This window comes from Coloeus monedula (genome assembly GCF_965178545.1).
Source record: "Coloeus monedula genome assembly, chromosome: 12".
Taxonomy (NCBI): domain Eukaryota; kingdom Metazoa; phylum Chordata; class Aves; order Passeriformes; family Corvidae; genus Coloeus; species Coloeus monedula.
This window is the reverse complement of record NC_138792.1, coordinates 13865806-13884980: the sequence shown is the minus strand read 5'-3', so window position 1 is coordinate 13884980 and position 19175 is coordinate 13865806.

The following is a 19175-nucleotide window of genomic DNA, read 5'->3' as shown; positions in this document are numbered from 1 at the left end:
CCTGCAGGGACATGTCTCGGCTCAGGGCAGGCTCCCAGGGGAGCCTGGGGGGAATCTGGAGGCTTTTCAGAGAAAAGAAGTGCTCAGGCACTGACAGTGAAGTGCTGCTGAACAGCCACGGCAGCAGCAGCAGCGCTGGGAGGACCATGGCTGGTGCCTGTAAAAAGGAATTCATTAGTGAATAGCCTGCAAAGCTCTGAATTTATCATGATTCTTCACCCACACCTCAAGGAAAACCTTAGCACAAATAATGCCCTATCCCACTTGGGTGAGCAGATCATTCTTTCACCCTTCCTTTGAGTATTGACCTAATTCAGTTTCTGAATGTGGTTGTACAGAGGAGGGCCCTGCACTCAGAGTCGGAGCACAGATTCCATTGTCCAAACCTTGCAGCATCAAAGTTTCCTATAGACAAGAACCCAGAGCCGGTTTATTCTTTTCAAACAATACTGTATAGAACTTGAGGGAACCTCTAGCGAGGTCTGAGTCAGTGTCTTTTCTGTACTGTGAGCTCAGGATCAGCTCTGCAAAAAGAACCTCAGGAAGACACATCTGTGGAAGAAAAAGCTTTCAGACACCCTCTGAAGAGGAACAGGAAAAAGAAAAGGTGTAAAAGAGTTTACATTGAGTAGTGTTGTACACAGAAACCCTCCAAGGGCACTTGGAGCATCCCCAGTGCTGCACACGTTTGTGCCAGGGGAGGGCTGAGGGGGATAAAATGTCCAAAGGAGAGTGACCCATGCTGAGGGGTGTTCTGGGGACAGTGGCTTCACCCCATGTTTCTCCAGGTCCCTCTTATGTTCTACTAAGGATGTTTTAGAGCAATGGAGTAAAAGTTTCACTTTCCTGATGATGAAAAGAACAAGGCCAATAAAGGGAAGCAAAAGAGGAGATGGAGCCCAAGGACTGGGGAGTGGGGCACGTTCTGCATGGAAAGCAACAACAGCACTGCCATTCGCTGGGTCCAGCAGGACTGAGCTCACACCCTGACCAAGACAGGACAGCAAAATAGCCAGGCACCGTTCAGATGCCTCTGCTGTGTCTCAAGGCCTGATCCTAATCTCAGTCTCAGCATACACCAGCATTCCGCTAAGTCTGGAGTTCCCTGCTGGTTTGAAGTGCCTTTATCTACACCAACATTTCACTCTGTTGCTGAAGAACCTTAGACATTGCCTCATGCATAAGTATGTAACAGTGTTAATCTAGGAATATTTTTAGATAACAAAATCAACTGGTTCAAAACTTAATTAATCCTATTTCCTTCCCAAATGATTACCTTCAAATGGTACTTGAAATAGTTTTACTTTCCCCCATTGTCTCTCTAATATACTGATGAACTTTTCCTTCTGAGCTTCTCCTTGTTTTAATTGTCTGCTCATCCAACCATCCCTTCTGATAACCAAGCAAGTTAATAATATAGAGTGATCTTTAAAAATTAAACTCCTTTTCTTGTTAAACAAAAGCAGAACTTTGTTGTTGTTTAAAGGTGTGGGGTTTTTTTTGCTTTCTTAATTTAAAAGAACAATTAACTGCATTTGGAAGTAGTGGCAACACTTGAGAAGCCATCTGCCACAGAGTTGGTGAAAGTATTATTTTACATTAACTACAAAGGTTTTGCATTAGATAATAATATGAGATTTTTTCTAGGGAGTTTCAATCAGCAGATCTCGTGATTACATAATTAGGGTTGACTGAGCAAAACAAGAGTGAAGGAAATCATAAAGCAGTTGGGATTATGGATGCTGCTCTTGCCAGCTAGTGTCCTCTTCTGCTTGGATGATCCCTCCAGCTCAGCCCGTGACACATCACAAATCTCATCTTCCTGGTCATGAACGCTTGGTGCTGTTGCAGCCTTTTCTGCACAGCCCATCAGCATCCCACACGCTCGACGCAGGCCGGGCACGTGGCAGCTGCCGTGGCAGGTCCGGGGCACCCCTGCTGCCATGCACAGCCAGCACCTCACCAGGGTTTCCCGCTGGAGATCCCTTGCTGAGGGTCCTTCTCCTCCCCAGTGTGGCCCCTCACAAGCTGCAGTTTGCAGAGCAGGAGACTGCACCTCCCCACTCACACACCTGGCTGCAGCAGAGCTTTGGCTGCTCACCCAGTGCACAGCACATCCCTCTGTGGCAGGTTACCAGCCAGCTCTGAATCAGTGGCATTTTCAGCAGAGACAAAGGCAGAATTCTCCCATCAGACAGACAGCAGCCCACTCAGGGTTGAAATTCTGCTTAGGAGGAAAATGTGTTAAGCACACACTGTATTAAATACACACATTGACACAATACAAAATACACAATGACAAAATACACAAATATGTATGAAAGATACAAATACATCCATACATAGATTGCAGATAGTTAGAGCTATGTACAGCAGTTCATGTTTTTCATATTGAAGATCCCTGGCAAACAGCCTGAACTGGTGAGAACGGGGCCAGCACCAGCGAGCTCAAAGAACACCTTGTGCTGTGAAGCAGGCTTAGAGCACACAGCAATCCACCTTGACAAGGTAGTAAACCAGCAAATGCTTGGGAGATGAAAACCCTGTCCAGTCTTGTTCATGCAAGCACTTCCAAAAGCCAAAAAATGCCCTGGCTACTGGCTGACCCGTCTTGTGAGTGGGAAGGGAACCATGCTTTGCTAGAAGTCTTTTATTTCTTGATCAAAGTTTGCAGTGAGAAAGGCTTTGAACAATCAGGGTGGAGTGCAGTGGTGAAGAATTGCTCAGCTGTGGCATAAAAGAGGAAACCAGACTCCAGTCCCTTGGCCACTACAAGAGGGAGAGGAGGCAGCTGCTAAAACTTAAAAAAAGCTGCACAAAGATCTCAAGTCTTTGAAGGCTGCCATGGAAATGCAGAAGGGTTTAAGCTGCTGACAAAGATTACAAAGCTGGATGGAGCTTGCCAGGCCAGATGAGACAAGAGGTGGGGACAAGGTTAATCACCAGAAGGGTTAAAGGAAATTAAAAGTGTATGTGCAAGAAAGTGCTGGGAAGAGATAGTAGATCTAGGAATAACCACTGAGTGGGATGGTGTTAATGATGACTTCAAAAGTGATGAAAAAGTTACTGAAGGTTGGGCTGCCTACAGACCTAGACATTTGTCTTGGTACAAGAAGCCTTCATTAAATGCCAATAAAACTTCCAGCTGCCGGGTTCTGAACCACCAAAGCTGATCTCTGCTCTGATTGCCCAGAGCCCAGGCTAAGTCACCTCCTTGCCTCCTGCAAAATGGGTCTGTGAGCAAAAATCACTGCAGCTGCAGAAAGGTCAACGAAAACGAATGAGCTCATCAAGCCTGAGTGTATTGCATCCTGAAACAAACAGGTGAGTGGCTGAGCAGCAGTGGCTTTAACTGGTTTTTATTTATTGTCTAAACCTTGGGCTAAACCCATGTAATTTCTGTATAACCAGAAGGAAACCATGGATTTGTACTTGGAATTTGTAATCAGATGGGCTGTGTTGGTTCACATCAACAATAGATAACAGACTCTGCCAAACACCTCACCTGTGTCCAAGCTGGGCTGTGAATTTATCAGCAGAATCAAATAAGAGTTTAGCAGCAAACATGTAAATTCCCCTGTCTCATGTCTCTTAGAACAAAAACATCCTAATCCAAATGGCTCAAGTATCATCTGCCCTTCTTAAGAGCGAATGTTGTGCTACAAAATAAAGTGATGCATGCCTAAAAGTGCATGAAAAAGAGAGAGAACATGGGTAAAAAAGGAAAGGCAAAACATTTTAGGCATGAAAGACAATTGCACATGAATTACTTTTAAAGCCCTTGTTCCTTTTAAAAATCCAGTCTGAACCCCCGTGTGGAACACTGGAGCTGCAGATTACAGGGAGACATCTGGACAACGTGGCCCTGCCTTGCTGCACTGCACGTGGCAAGAGGCAGTGAGGAAGATAAACAAACAAGGAAATTTGTCTCTTTTGAAAACCTGATGAAGAGATAAATTAATTAGAACAAATAACTGTAGAATAAACATTTTCTTCTTGCTGTATAATAATGCATCAGGGATGAACGAGATGAGGAGGCAGCTCAGCTGTGCACAGCTTGGGAGCCCCGAGGTTGGGCAGTGGATCTGATGGCCACAGTCTAGTCTGGCTCATCAGCCTCTAAAAGAGATTCATTGGGCTCAGCACACCTGGAATTAGACCTTGCTGTGGTCAAAGAGATTTGTCTGCTGCCTGCATAAGGCTAGCACGAAATGCAGTGCAGTAAAACACCACATTTTACTGTTCCCAGCTCTCTCACTGATGTCAGAAAATGGCCCAGCCAGTGCTGGGAGGGAGGAAAATGTGCTGTTCTTCATGTGTGTGAATGTACCAGGCTTTGGGGGTAACCTTTACAGTTCTTTGTGTATTCATCACCTGCAGCCAAAGAGGGTGGGAGAGTGAAATTCCCTGCAAGAACCCAGCCTTGGCCTCAGTGGCTGAGCCCTCATTTGAGCAGGACCGTGATGTTCTGATGAAGGTGCTGTCAAACCACTCAGGGAGCGCTGCTTTGAAAGTAACCATGATATTTAAACCCTGTGACCTTTTAAAAAGTGTAAGATCTGGCTTAAAGGGCAGCCTTCCTCAAATAAATGACTCTGAAACCTCTTAGGTCAGATTTTTTTAAAAAAAAATCCATAATGGAAAGACATCCCATTATTTTACTATGAGAAGATTAATCATTAATATCTTGCAATTGATTTGCAAGCTACATTTATTTATGATGTGTTTGTACAGCACCATGCACAGCCTTATCTATTATCCAGATCTCAAGGAGTTACTTAGTGCAAATAAATCAATACAATTTATCGATTAAATTATATAAATACTCTTGGAATTTGGACAAGTGAAAGATTCCATAGCCATTCTCAGGTCTCTCATTTATGGGCTGGGAGCTGGCAAATTATAGTCTAAAGCAAGCCAAGGAGGCTGGTGAGCTCAGCATGGGTTCTGTAGCTGGGCTCCTGTGGCTGCCTGTGCTTTCCTGCCTAATCCAGTCCTTGATTGTGTTACTGGTGCTTGCTGCAGTCCAGGTAGAGAAGGAGAGGGGTGAATTTCTGCTCTTTGGACCAGGCTGCAGGGTGTTTCTACAGCCACCAGAAAGGAGAGCCCTTCTCCCAGGTAACAACAGGACAAGAGAAAATGGCCTCAAGTTGCACCAGGAGAGGTTTAGATTGGATATTAGGAATGCTTTCTTCATGGGAAGAGTTGTCATGCGTTGAAAAAGGATGCCCAGGGAAATGGTGAGATCACCATCTCTGGAAGTGCTCCAAAAAAACATGGGGATGTGGCACTTGAAGTCCTGGTTTACTGGAGAACACAGGGGTGTCAGCTTGAGGGTTGGACTTGATGATCTTGGAGGTCTTTTCCAGCCTTAATGATTCTGTGATTCTGTGATACGTGCACAGGGTGCTGGACTCCTGCAGTGCTGGATGTGATGCCCAGTGACAGGCTGCAATCTGAGCTGCAGCCTGAACAGTCAGAGAGCAAACAGAAGGGAGAAAGTGCCCACAAAGTCACTGCACTGCCTTCCTTCAGATCCTTGCTTTAAAATTCCCCCTGTGAGCCTGACCAAGAAGACATTGCATTTATCCTGCCATCCTCACCAGAGCAGCTGTGGCTGCCCCATCCCTGGCAGGTCCAGGGCCAGGTTGGATGGGGCTTGGAGCACCCTGGGACAGTGGGAGGTGTCCCTGCTCAGGGCAGGAGCCCTGGGACTTGATCTTTAAAGCCCCTTCCAAGCCAAACCATTCTCAGATTCTGTGATTTCCTACACTTCCATCTGGCTGCTGCTTCTGGTCTCATGCGCTGGGAAGTGCTTTGGGCCACCTCTGTGGCCAGGCAGCAGCTGCACACTGCAGTCCTGCCCTGACAGTGCCCATGGCATCACCAAAGCCAGCAAATAAATCCCACGTGCACAGGGATTATCAGCTCTTGAGCATCTGAAGTTGAACATCCCAAATTAATTGACATTCTTGACTGAATCTTTCTGTGCCTCTGTTCCTTATCTATAAAGTGATAATGTTTCTCCCCTGCCTTACTGGGCTTCACAAAGACAAATTAATTCATAGTTTGTGTGCAGAATAAACAAACATGACTGGAGTAATGAGTGTCATGGAAAAAAACCAAAAACCAAGTGGAAAGAGTATTTCATCTTTACAGCAAGGATGAGCAGAACACAGTAAACAAGGGCTGGGGCCACACACTCAAGGACGTGAAGAAAACGTATTTTTGAATTGCTGCCCACTGATTTGCATCAGGCAGGCTGCTCCACCACGGAGACAGGGCCCCCATGGGAAAAAGAGCATTTGATCCTATAACGAGCCACCCCTGTAAACCCAGGAATGGTGCTACATTTCAGGATAAGACTTTTCCTACTCCTTGCATGCTTGGCTTTGGAGTTTGAACACTGTCATATAAGCTTGTCTGTTAGCTTATATAATTTACTAGAAATCTAATAAAGTTTATAGAGTTTATCTGTATTGTCACAGTTGTGTGCAGGACCAGGTCCTTTGGAAGTGCATTTGTTAAACGTGCAGTAGTTCAAATTATCCTGACAAATGCAAAACAAAGATCTTACATTATTCACTGCATCTGGCAAAGGGAAAATTTTACACGTATCAAAAGAATTATGTAAAGCTCACCCATAATTTAAAATGTCACTGGAATTACTCCATAATTAGGGCAAGGTCTTTACAAGGCTCCTCATGGAAGCTGGAACCTCTGTGCCAGAGACTCAGCTGAATGCAGACAGGTGAAATACGAGTGTGGGGAACTGGGCTCGCGTTGTGGCAGCGCTGGGCGCTCCCGTGGCCTCGGCACAGCCTCTGTGCCCAGCAGCTGGACGTGGCCCCCACACTCTGCAGGGATGCTCTTGCTCAACACCTGGGCGTGCCCCACAGATTGTGGCTGCTTTGATAGGCAGAGGGTTGTCAAGTTTGAATTTTGTGCACTGAAACTGCAGCTTAAAGACAAGCTTTGGGTACCACGACTTCCCAGGGACATCAGGGCCCTTCCAGCCTGTGTCCTGTGCCAGGCCACTGTAGTGGGTCACACTGGCAGCCAGGGAGAGACCACGTGCCACAAAAATTGGTGGGACCTGGCAATGTCTTATCCTTCCTTAACTTGTGTGTTCAGCAGAGTTTTGCAGGAATTGAAGAGAAGAAATGAAAAGTGGATGGCAGGGAACAACTTTGTGACATCTAACATCAAAGAGAGGAGAGATAAGAGTTATTATTTAGACTTGTCAAGTCTCCACTGTTCCCAAAGGGAGACAGCAGGCATGACCTACTTGAAGAATTAAGAATTCACCAGGACATGGGATTTAGGATTCAGGAGACAGTCCATCCTCTAAATCCAAACCTCTACTGTGAGAACCCAGCACTGGCTTGTGACTAGGCTTGAAATGCTTCTCCATTATTTGAGTTAAAAACACTCTCCTCCTGCCCTGACCTCTGGCATCTCTCTGGTTCTTGGTGTGTTGCAGATGATGCTGAGCTACAGCAAAAGGCCCTTGCTCAAGCAGGGCCTCTGGCCCCAGAACAGCAGCTCACAAGTGGCTCAGTGCACCTTTCCAGGAAACTGGAGGGGAAAACTGCTCTCCAAAGCACAGTGAGCAGGAGTATGTTGTTGTAAACACACCAAAAAATGGGGCTAAGATGTGGGTCTTTGGAAGGAAGGAGTCAGGGATGGACTGTGAAGCTAAGGGGTAGTTGGAACTGCCAGGAACTTCAGGGATGTGCCTGCCCCATGCTCCCCCACAGCTTCCTGAACAGGATTTGGCAAGGATCAGCAACGAGAGAGAAGCCCTCAACTTGCAGGTGCAAAAATCCAATTTAATCTTGCAGGTGAAAAATTTAGACCTGCAGAGTAAAATTTTTTGCTCTGTTTGTGTGGGTGGATTTCTGTTTTCCCCAGAGGGGTTCTCCTTCCACATCAAACCTGTGAAATGCAACATCCCTGTAGGACCTCATTGCAGCCTCCCAGTGCTTAAAGGGGGCTTACAAAAAAGGGGAGAGCAACTTTTTACCACAGGCATATAATGACAGGACAAGGGGAAATGGTTTTAAGCTAGAAAAAGAGAGATTTAGATTATATGTAAGGAATAAATTCTTTGCTGTGAGGGTGGGGAGGCCCTGGCACAGGGTGCCCAGAGCAGCTGTAGCTGCTCCTGGATCCCTGGAAGTGTCCAAGGCCAGGCTGGATGGGGCTTGGAGCAACCTGGGACAGTGGAAGGTGTCCCTGCCAGGGCAGGGGAGTTGAAACAAGAGGATCTCCAAAGTCCCTTCTAACACAAGCTGTTCTAGGGTTCTGTGGTCATCCCATGACCACCCCAGCTTCCAGGCAGCAGCTCTGCAGTGGGTGTGGAGAAGCATGAGTTACACACAGGGACAGCCAGTGGTGAGCCTTTGAGGGATTTCTCTGAGCATAGCTCCAATGCTGGGCTGATACCACAACTCCCTTTCATTATATTCTTTCCCCTGTGTGCAAAGGAACAAGGGAATATTTGTCTGACTACAAAGAGTGCCAGACCCTGGGCGCTCCTATGGGGTGGACAAAAGATGAAGTGCTCAGCCCACAGCCCTGCTTTCTCCCTCTCCTCTTGGGAAAGCACAGATTCACAGGAACAGGCCCTCTCTGGGCTGGAGAACAAAGCGAGGCAGCGATCCTGACAGCATCAAACCCAGAGGAATTCCTGCAGAAACAGCGAGCTTGGAGGAGGAGAAGGGAACAAAAGGGTAATGTTTCACTGCAGAGGGGCACTGGGACTAACCATGGCCCATGCAGAGATGTGTGGAGAGAAAAGACTGCTCTGGTGATGCTGAGGGAGTGGCATTTCAGGTACTAAAAAGGGTTTGGAAAGATTTCTCAGGTGTGGTGTGTGGGGCACGGAGGGAAGGATTTTTAACTGATCCACCTGGCCACACGTATTTGGGCTTTGGTAACTAAAGAGACACCAAGTTTGGGGACTTTTCCAAATCAGAATTTTTTTGTTTCAGATGTTAGGTTACCAGTCTGAAGAAGTGTGTGGTGCCTCAGTGTTGGGAAGGAAAAGGAGGGGATAAGCTGCTACGGTTGTATTTGAAAATCCTGGACGTGTACAGCTGGTAGTGTCTGTCTCAAACCTCAGCAACTGCAACATCAGGGCTCTGCTCTCAGATGCAGATGTTAGAAACATCTGTGCATCACAGGCTGCCCACAAACCTGAGCAGGGAAGATTTCCAGACAGTTTCCCAAAGCTTGCCAAGATCAGGAGCCAAACCAGCCTAATGGCACCCTGCTACGCTTGATTTCTGGCTGCTGCCAGTCCTGCTGTGTTCACTGCTCTCCTGCAGTCTCATCACATTTCCTGCATCCCCCCTTCCCAAAACTGTGGCACTGGATAAAAAAAAAAAGCATGAAAACCAGAAGCACCAAAGTAGCTGCTGAAATTCTAGTTCTCCAAACAGAGGAGAAAAACTGAACAAAACTGTAGTAAATGCTTTATTATACCCGAGTAGATCCTAATTTTCCTATTTTTCAGCTTCTGATCTTTTAGTGTATTTGTCTGACCTTATGGTTTAGGATTTATAAACTCAGGTGTATTAGTGCCTGGATTTGTGCTAACAGAACACTACATTTGGCCATGGAAAACCATCTTCTAACTACAGGCACCACGGACATAACAAAAAATAAACATATGCTCATTGCAGTTCCAGAGCTCACAACTGGACAGAACTGATCTCCACTCCAAAAGATGTAAACAGGGGGATGAGGGAGCAGGGTAAGAGGACTCATTAGTCCCTGTGAATGTTTATGGACAAGTAGGAAGTCGGTAAGCCCAAATGACAGTGGTAGGGGTTTTCTCCATCAGCCTCAGCAAACTTTGTAGCTTCGGGATTCCCTGTGGACTCACCCTCCTGCTGCTCTGCTGGGCTTGGGACCCCGTCGCTCCGGGCAGCACTGCCTCCCTCTTCCCCGGGCACTAAAAGCCTGTCCCACGCCTCTTCCCAGCCTCTGGAGAGCACTTAGAGCCAGCTGTCACCAGCCGTGTCCTGGCGGCAGCGGAGAGGCCCTGGGCTGTGTTTGGGGCTGGGCTCTGCGCTTCCTTTGGGGCTGCGGTGCGCTCCGGGCTGGCTGAGTCAGCTCCGAGCGCCGGGCTGCGGTTTCCCCAGCAACGGGAGACGGGAGAAGAGGGAGAAAACACCCTTCGGAAGTGCTTCTTCCCTGTAAACATGTTTTCACTTTTGCTCTGCTCAGCAGCCCGAGTGCAAATCTGCAGACATACACCTGCCCTACGGAAGAAAGGTTTGGTTTGCATATCTGTTTGTTGCTTTGCTTCAGTTTTGAAGACGAAGTGAAAAGCAGGAGTTGGTACGATCAAACCTGAGCAATCTGAGACCTCCACACATGTTTTAAGCAGGGAAAGTGAGAGATGTTACAATTATTTTAAAATCAAAGGGTAGCTATTAGCAATCCCTTATAAACATATCCACTGTGCCACAAAGATTAATTTAACTGCAGGTCCTGGCTCTGGGCTGTAGCAGAGTGGTGAGTTACACAAAAGCCAACAAGGAGAATCACCAGCTATCTGTGAATTTTGTATTTGGGGAACATCCCTCTCTAGCCTCGGGGGCCTAGCGACCTATCTCTGTCTGCACCAGAAGGTTGAGAAATGCTGCTGGAGATGGCCTTGTTTTCCTCCTTCTGCTCTTCTCTTCTGCCCCTGGAGAAAAACTGCATCTGAAACTGCTTTCCGTCTGCATTAGAATCGACATCCCTCGGTTATCCTCACTGCATCTAAAAATAGCACGGGGAAATCCGCCTGAGATCAAAGCGATTCATTTACAAAGCGCTGGGTGAGGACAGAGCTCTGCGATTCGCATTCCCGTCACATCCGCGCCAGGCGGATGGCAGGGATCGCACCAGTGATTTGAAAACGCAGAGATGTTTCCCTCCTCTCCCCCGCCTCGCCCTGCAGGCTCCGAGGGAAAACAAGTGGGAGGGAAATGATTTGGTTGGTGCCTGGGGGCTGGTGGGGACAAGGAGAAGTGGGGTTTCTCTGCACTCTGAAGTGATGCTCCCCTTCATTCGGGGCTCCAGCAGCCCTGGGCAAGGTGGAATATGAGTGCAAAGAGCAGAGAAAGAGGCACAGCCTCGGCACCCAGACAAAGGAGCATCCCAACACCTCCAAACATGCCAAGGGAGCCCAGATCATTGAGTGCATGGAATCAGAAATAAGGGATGAGCCCCCTCCTCCTCTGGCAGCCAGTCTGCCGTGGGACCCAACCCCACTGCAGGATGAGGCTGCAGAGCTTTCCCTGGAGGCCTTCATGAAAACCCCCACTCTGAAAGCTTAATTATGGTTGCTGGTTAATTGAGCTACACAAAAGCATCAGAGTTACAGTATTACGCATTTGGGATACCTAAACAAGTGCTTTTTAATGCAAACCTTAGGATGATTTGGCAATTTACACAATAGAACCTGATACTGGGATATGCCCCAAGAATATTCCTGCTTTTTCTTTCTTTTACATAAAAATATTAATTATTAATTAAGTTCTGCAGAAGAAAATAATTAATTGTAGTACGACGAAGTAGAACAGCTGCCTTTCCTTCTCACATTAAAAAGTAAAGGCATCATTTTTAGCCAGTTCCATGATTTCTGAACACTCAGGGGCAGCATTACCTGAAGGTCTGGTCTGTAATTCCCACAAAGTGAATTTCAGGGCTTTCATCCATGCAGGGCTTCTTCTTCTGAGGAGCAGCAGAGATGGCTTCACGCAGCCCTGGCTCAGGGCACGGGGACAGCGGCACCACTGCCCTCCCTGCCTCCTGCCTGGGCTCGCAGGCGTGCGCAGCATCCCTGTCCTCTGGCAGCATTTCCTCTTGGCTGGTGGCAGGCAAGGCCTGGTGCTTCAGCCACAGCATCTTGCCAAAATCAAAGCAGTCCCAAACAGCTGGATTTCAGGCAGCTGGACTGGACACGCATTAATTAGACAATCTTTGTCATTAGTGGCTTACACGGGTCTCTATCAATTTTTGACTGTCAAATACAATTACTGGGATAGTTCATAATAAAGCTGAAACAAGAATTACCTGACATTTTCCAGTTTTGCCAGCAACATAAAATATAGAATAACCTAAACTGGAAGGGACCCACAAGGATCATTGAATCCAGTATCTTTCAGCTGGGCAAAATATTCAGTGAACTCTTTGCTTATCAAACATAGCCCCTTTATTTATTTAATTTTTTTTGCCTGTGATTTACATCCTGAAATTCCACTATCCATAAATATGAGAAATCACTTCCCAGTTCACATTAAAATAGGGCAGTGAAGAAGTATCCTTGCAAATCCTTCAGATATTGACCCTGGTGTTTGCTGAGCCCAATAAGCTCCGTGTGGCCCTCCAGCCTTCAGCTCCTTGGCTGGACAGCCCCAGCCCAGCAAGGAGTTCAAGACAATCAAGGAAGAACTTCTCAGACACATCCACTGATCCATGTGGCTCCACATGTTCTCCCCTGCCTAATCTCCCCAAGAAATGCATTTTACTTGCATTGTTTCAATGTTTCCCTTTCACAAGGGGTGGAAAGACAAATATTCATGAGTGGTTTTGCAGTATTCGCTCAAATGCCTGCAAATCACTGCTCCTAACACACACAAAACCCCCATCTTCAAAAGTATGTTTCTGCATTAAAAAAAACCCATCATCATCCCAATTTTCATTTTTTTGTCAGACACTTGAGGGGCATAATGTTTTGTTGAGAAAGCTGCTACTCATTGGAAGAATATTTCAGTGTAATAGCAAGAGCATTGCAATGCCCAGCACCCCGTGCAGCGTTGCCAGGACATTAACCCACAATATTATTTACGCGCCATCACAGAGAAAGGAACGACAGCAGATTGACGGGGACACAGGTCTGAGCTGCTGATTGCAAATGCCAGTCCTTCCCTGCGAACAGCAAAGCTGCAGCCATAGTGAGGGGATTTGGGGAAGAAATGCCTGGACACAGGAGAAGGGGCTGAGCTGGTTGAAGGCTCTGCTGCAGCTCAGCCCTTGCAGCTCCTGCCCGCACAGGAACCCCTGAGCCTCCTGGAGCTGCACAGGCTGGGCAGAGGCTTCGCTTCCTGCACTCCCTTTCGGCTTCAAAACACGAGAGGAGGGGATCTGCTGCTGCCCACCGCCCTGGGGCTGGCTCTGGTCACAGGCTGAATGCAAACACTGCCCGTCAGAGCCACTGTCTTGTTTTACGGGAGCTTTGCCAAGGCAGGCTGGCCAAGAAAAGGGAGAGCCACTGCCTAAGGGCTGGATGTGCACAGGCTGTGTCACCAGTGAGGCAGGGCTCCGAGCCCCAGAGCTTCACACAGCTCTCCCGGCCCCAAACTCACTCCCACATTGTCCTTTAACATATTTCTATATAGATTTATTACCTACCTGTTAGGGATAGCTCAGAGATCATACTTAGGAAAACTCTGTAAGTAAATATTTTCTGCTATATAATTTTCATGGCAATGAGGCAGACAGTCCAACTAATTAAATGGAAATGTGAAGTTTATTTTTAGACAGCCTAAGCTGGTATTGGTCTGCAATTAGAACAACAGTGAAGAACTGTGGGAAGGGCTGGTGACTGAGTCACTGCTTAAAAGAGATGAAGAAAGAAAGTTTAGGCTTTTTTTTTGATCCTTCTCTATTAGCACTGCAAATGCCACATGCTTTCATAGCTTTGGCAGAGAGATTTTGGCATGCCCCAGTGCAGACCTTAGGTGCACTGGCTGCAAACTGCATTTCAATTGCAAAGAGTGTGTGCAAACAAACTGTAATTGAGAATGTCAGAGACTCCCAGCTGGCTTAAATATAAACATCGTCTGACTGGAAACTCAGCACATCCCTCATCTGCCATAAAAACTGCCAGTGTGGCACAGGATCCTGCACAAAGTGCAATCACAAGGTCAGGCATATGCCAGGAATTGGGAGGAGCAGGGGGCATGGAGGGGATGCTCTGCCTGGCTGCTGGCAGCCTGGCTGGAGAGGGATTTGTGTCTGCTCCTGCAGATGTGGTTATTCCACATACCAGGTGATTTCTGACTTCTCTTGACCTGCACAGGGGTGGAGAGGGAGGCACAGGAAGTTTGCCCTGTGACTGCAATGTGAGCCATTGCTGAGCCCAATAAGCTCCGTGGCCCTCCAGCCTTCAGCTCCTTGGCTGGACAGCCCCAGCCCAGCAAGGAGTTCAAGACAATCAAGGAAGCACTTCTCAGACACATCCACTGATCCATGTGGCTCCACATGTTCTCCCCTGCCTAATGTCCCCAAGAAATGCATTTTACTTGCATTGTTTCAATGTTTCCCTTTCACAAGGGGTGGAAAGACAAATATTCATGAGTGGGCCCTTCCAGACATGCAGTAGGAGTTCTACACTGTCATAAAAGTGAGTGGAAGAATGGTCTGTTTTGTTGTTCCAATATTCTTGTTTATTGCTAAAATTCATTATGCTGCCTTTCATAAATCAGATGCTAAAGATTTGGGGGAAATCGATGCTAATAAGAACTAAACTATGTGAACATTCAACTGCAGCAAAGAGGTATTTTTGCCTTTGATTAAGTCATTACCAACTCCCCTGCAGTATCAAATATTTCTCTTTTAAATTGCTCATAAACAGTAGTGTGCCTTGAAATGCATGGACAAAAAACATTCTTCCCTCAAAAAAGAAAAACAATCCATAATCCACCTTTGTGATTGCACTTTTGTTTGCTTTGGCATTTTTGTATGTAATCAGAACAGGATTGTTCCTTTGCTAAATTGTGCCTGGGACAGAGCAGCAAAACACAGCAAAGCAGGGAATCGATAGCAGGCTTGGGATTTAGGATCAGTCAAGAGAAAAGCCCCTTGATCAGTGTCCTCTTGAGAGTTTAGAATCAAATGCATCTAAACCATTCCTGAATTTTCTAATCTGCATTAAAATTAAAAAAACCCCCAAAACTAAACAAAAATAAAATGTGAAGAAAATCAAATTTTGCAACCTGAGCCTGGCAGCTCCAGCTGTGCTGTCCCTCCATGACCCTGAGTTGCTGGAGACAAATCCTGGGCCCTTTTACTGTGCACCCACAGGGCACGGACAGAGACGAGCTCCTGCCTCACTTTGCTGCTGGAAGACTAAAGGAGTTCAGGTCTGTTTCTGTTTCTGTCAGGACTATGCCTTCTTTTGCTTTCAAGGATTAATGTATCAATAAATAAAGGAATTGGGTCTTGGCCCTGGCAGCACTCTGTGGTGCCAAAGAGAACCTTTATGCTGGCATAGCTTTCATCCAGCATTTGAACCAAAGCTCTGCTGCCCCTCCTCTGCCTGGGCACGAACCACTTGGACTGTCAGCAGAGTGGCCACACTTCAGACCTGTCAGAAATACAAGGAAAAAACTGCCCCATTCTGCATTCTTAAAGCAGCTCTCTCCAGTATTAAATGAAGATGAGCCAGGCATGCCATATTAAAAACTCATTTCCTCCAAACCTACTACAAATGCCAGAGCTACACTGCCACTCACCTTTCCAGATGGAACAGGCACACCCAGAATCTGAGGGGAAAGCCTGCCCACGCTGCAGCCATGCTGCTGTCCTGCCATGGCACCACAACCCCCAACCCACCCTTTGCCACTTGCAGCCAGCCAGCTCCTTGCACTTTCCCATGTGACTATTTGGAACGAGAGAGGGAAATTGCCCATGGAAAATTGGGATCTTCTTCAAAGCCTCAGACCACAGAATCTGTTAGAGCCAGAGGCTCCCCCAGGCAGCCTCTGTTCCAAGCTTAAAACTTCACCTGTGCACGGTGGGAAAGGGCTGCAAAGACCTGTGTCCAGAGACATCACAGCAGGGAACTCCCCTGGAAAGGTCTGGGATGTTTCACAGTTGCTTCTTGTCCCTGTGCAAGCGGCACAAGAAGAGAGGACTCAGCTGCTGCCACCTCTCCCCCCACAGTGGCATCCCCTCTGCTGGCTCCTGCTGCTCCCAGCCACCCTCCACCCAAACAGAGGGATGAGAGAGGACCCAGTGCACGCTGTGCAAAATCCCCAGGGGTCTGGCAGCCCCTCCAGGGCTTTGGAGCAGCATTTTGACAAGTTCTGTTCCTTTATAGCCTTTAATGTGAAGCACAAATTCAAGCTTCTGTGCACCCCTTGTCCTTCCTCTCCGTCCACCCACACATTCCCCTGACAGATCCATTACATGCTCCTGCTCACACCTGTGTTTTGCAGAGCTCCCTGAAAAAGCAGCAGCTTTCAGCAGGACTGTTTGCTGTCACTACTGTTATATACCAAGAGGATAAACACCACATGTAGAAGTTCTGTGGGTAAACTGCAGAACAAGATTATCAGTATTATCTTCACGTAATTGTGATTCCTGAATGTACTGATCTCCAGTTTAAAAATAAACCACAGGATCAAAATAGAATTTGGCAACAAGTTTTAGCTAAAAAAATGGTATTTTGAAATGGGAAAAAAGAAGCTGTGAAAACTTTTTTTTTCTTTACTAAGAAAAGAACTCAAATTACAGGAGATGTGGCTTGAACACCAGTGGGCTGCAGAGCACAGTGAACAGCACATTAACACTCCCGTGATGACGCTGTGCCTGCCGAGACAGGACACTCTGCTGCCTGTGTTTTCCAGGATGAATTGTAATCAAATGAAGTGACTGAAAGGACCTCCACTGACACCACTCCACTGGTTACCTCATCCTAAGAGCAGTCAGACCTCAATTATGAGCACCAATATGTCTATAAAAATCAAAAATAATATATAAATGTATATAATATATAAATAATATTAAATGATACATGTTGTTTTAATACGGAAAAAAATCTTCCTTAACTCTCAACACAAAACGTGTGCAGTCTAAGCAGGATCTAACCTAAGCAGTATCTTTATTAACCATTTCTATCCCTGGTCACTCAGTGATCCCTAATGGGGCTGTTGGGCTGGCAGCCAAGGGAACGCTCCCAGTCCTGAGTGCTCTGTCCCACTTACAATTGCCTGGTGGCAACGCCAGCGAGTCCCTGTAGGTGTCAAACCGCAGGTCCAATTAGAACTCCCCAGAATCACGGCGAGGAGCTGGCAGATGGCTCTCAAACGCTTAAAGCATCATTTCTCCAGTGAAACACCATTTGTTCGCCCTGTCGAATTAAATATTTTCCTGTTTGATTTTCGCGTTTAAGAGCGAATCAGGAGAACCTGCGGGTGCCGCAGGAGCGCTCTGCGGTGCCTGGCAGGGTCCCAGTGCAGCCGGGTGCCGCTGCCCGAGTGGCCCCTTGGCCAGCCCGCAGGGCAGGGCTGCTGCTGGGGCAGCCATGGGCACTGCGGGGGCAGCCACGGGCACTGCTGGGGTAGCCACGGGCACTGCGGGGGTAGCCACGGGCACTGCTGGGGCAGCCACGGGCACTGCTGGGGCAGCCACGGGCACTGCGGGGGCAGCCACGGGCACTGCTGGGGTAGCCACGGGCACTGCTGGGGCAGCCACGGGCACTGCGGGGGCAGCCACGGGCACTGCTGGGGTAGCCACGGGCACTGCGGGGGTAGCCACGGGCACTGCTGGGGCAGCCACGGGCACTGCTGGGGCAGCCACGGGCACTGCTGGGGTAGCCACGGACACTGCTGGGGTAGCCACGGGCACTGCTGGGGCAGCCACGGGCACTGCTGGGGCAGCCACGGGCACTGCTGGGGTAGCCACGGGCACTGCTGGGGTAGCCACGGGCACTGCCCTCGCCTCCTGCGGACACCTCCGGCTGACCGAGCTGCGCCAGGGGCGCTTCTCCTCTCCAGTCTCCTCACGTGGGCTCAGTCTGCCACCTCCACAAAGGGGGCTTAAAATAAAACCACCGTAGATATTCCTTTATGATTAAACTGTGAGTGCAGATTGAAGCGGGCTTGCCTGGGAATTCAGAACCGTTTTTCCTTCCTCTCAATCCCTTGACAGCAAAAAAATCATAATTAGACATAGAGGGGGGAAAAAATTCAAAATCTGAAATATTTCTGCGGGGCCTGAACACAGCTGGAATAAGTAGCTGTGGCCAAATCCTGGCCAAGAAGTATCTTGTTTACGATTCCTAAATCCACTGCCCCAATAACTCTGTGTATTCAGTGGATAATGCAGTTACAACCCTGAGCACCGTGTGCTTGTTGCTCTCCAGAAGCTCTGGCTGGAGCCACCCTGCTGGTGGGGAATGAGAGGCTGAGGTCTGTGTAGCTCCAAGAGAAGGAGAATTGGAGGAGACAAAGCTCATCCCTCCCAGCTAGAGCCAATGGAAGCAGCTGCACTGTTCAACCAATGTGTTAAATACTGCAATGATGGTACTCCCAGTCCTCTGTTTTAAACACCTACATAAAATACTGCAATTACAATGAGCCACGGAAAAATCTGTGATGTCAAAAAAAAAAAAAAATCTATGTCCCGTCTCTTAGGAATGCAGTACATGATTAGAAGAAGTTATGCCTACAAAGTTGATCAAATAAGTGAACATATATTGGAAAATTTTTTTAAAGTTTCTAGGTAGAGAGATTTATTTATAAGAAACAACTTAATCACTTTACCTTTCACATATCTGCTAAATTGGCAATGTAGTCCAAACAGAAATCACTTTGCTGTAGTTCAGAGTTACTTGGTTTTAATGAGTTTCTGGAGGAATAGGGATGGATTTTGCTGCCAACCACCGTTCAGCCTAATACCGCAGTGGAAACATCAAACTGAGGGACTCAGCGTGTCCCTGCTGTCAGACTGCTCTGTGGAAAAGTTAGCACACACAAAAGGGAACAAGAGGCATCCAGGACAGACAGGGAAGGAAATCCAGCACTGAGATCCAGACCTACTTTCTCAGCTGAGTTAACAGAATACTTCTGTTGCTTATTTGAGAATACGAACATGCAGTAATGTGCTCTGCTGACGATTAAAGGAAATAACATGCTCTGTTCAGACTAGAATAAAAAGCCAAAGACAGAGATTCTTTTCAACCCATATTATTCTTTGATCCTAAGAAATTAAAGAATTAAATTGTAAGTAACTACTGTTACTTAGGGGGAAGAAGACCCAACTGGACTGCAATTTTTTAGGACAAAATACCCAGCTCTTAACAGACAAAATCTGGTGCACACACAGTGGGTGGCTGCCCCAGTAACACTGTACCATGAGAGCCATCATGGGCACAATAGCAATGACCC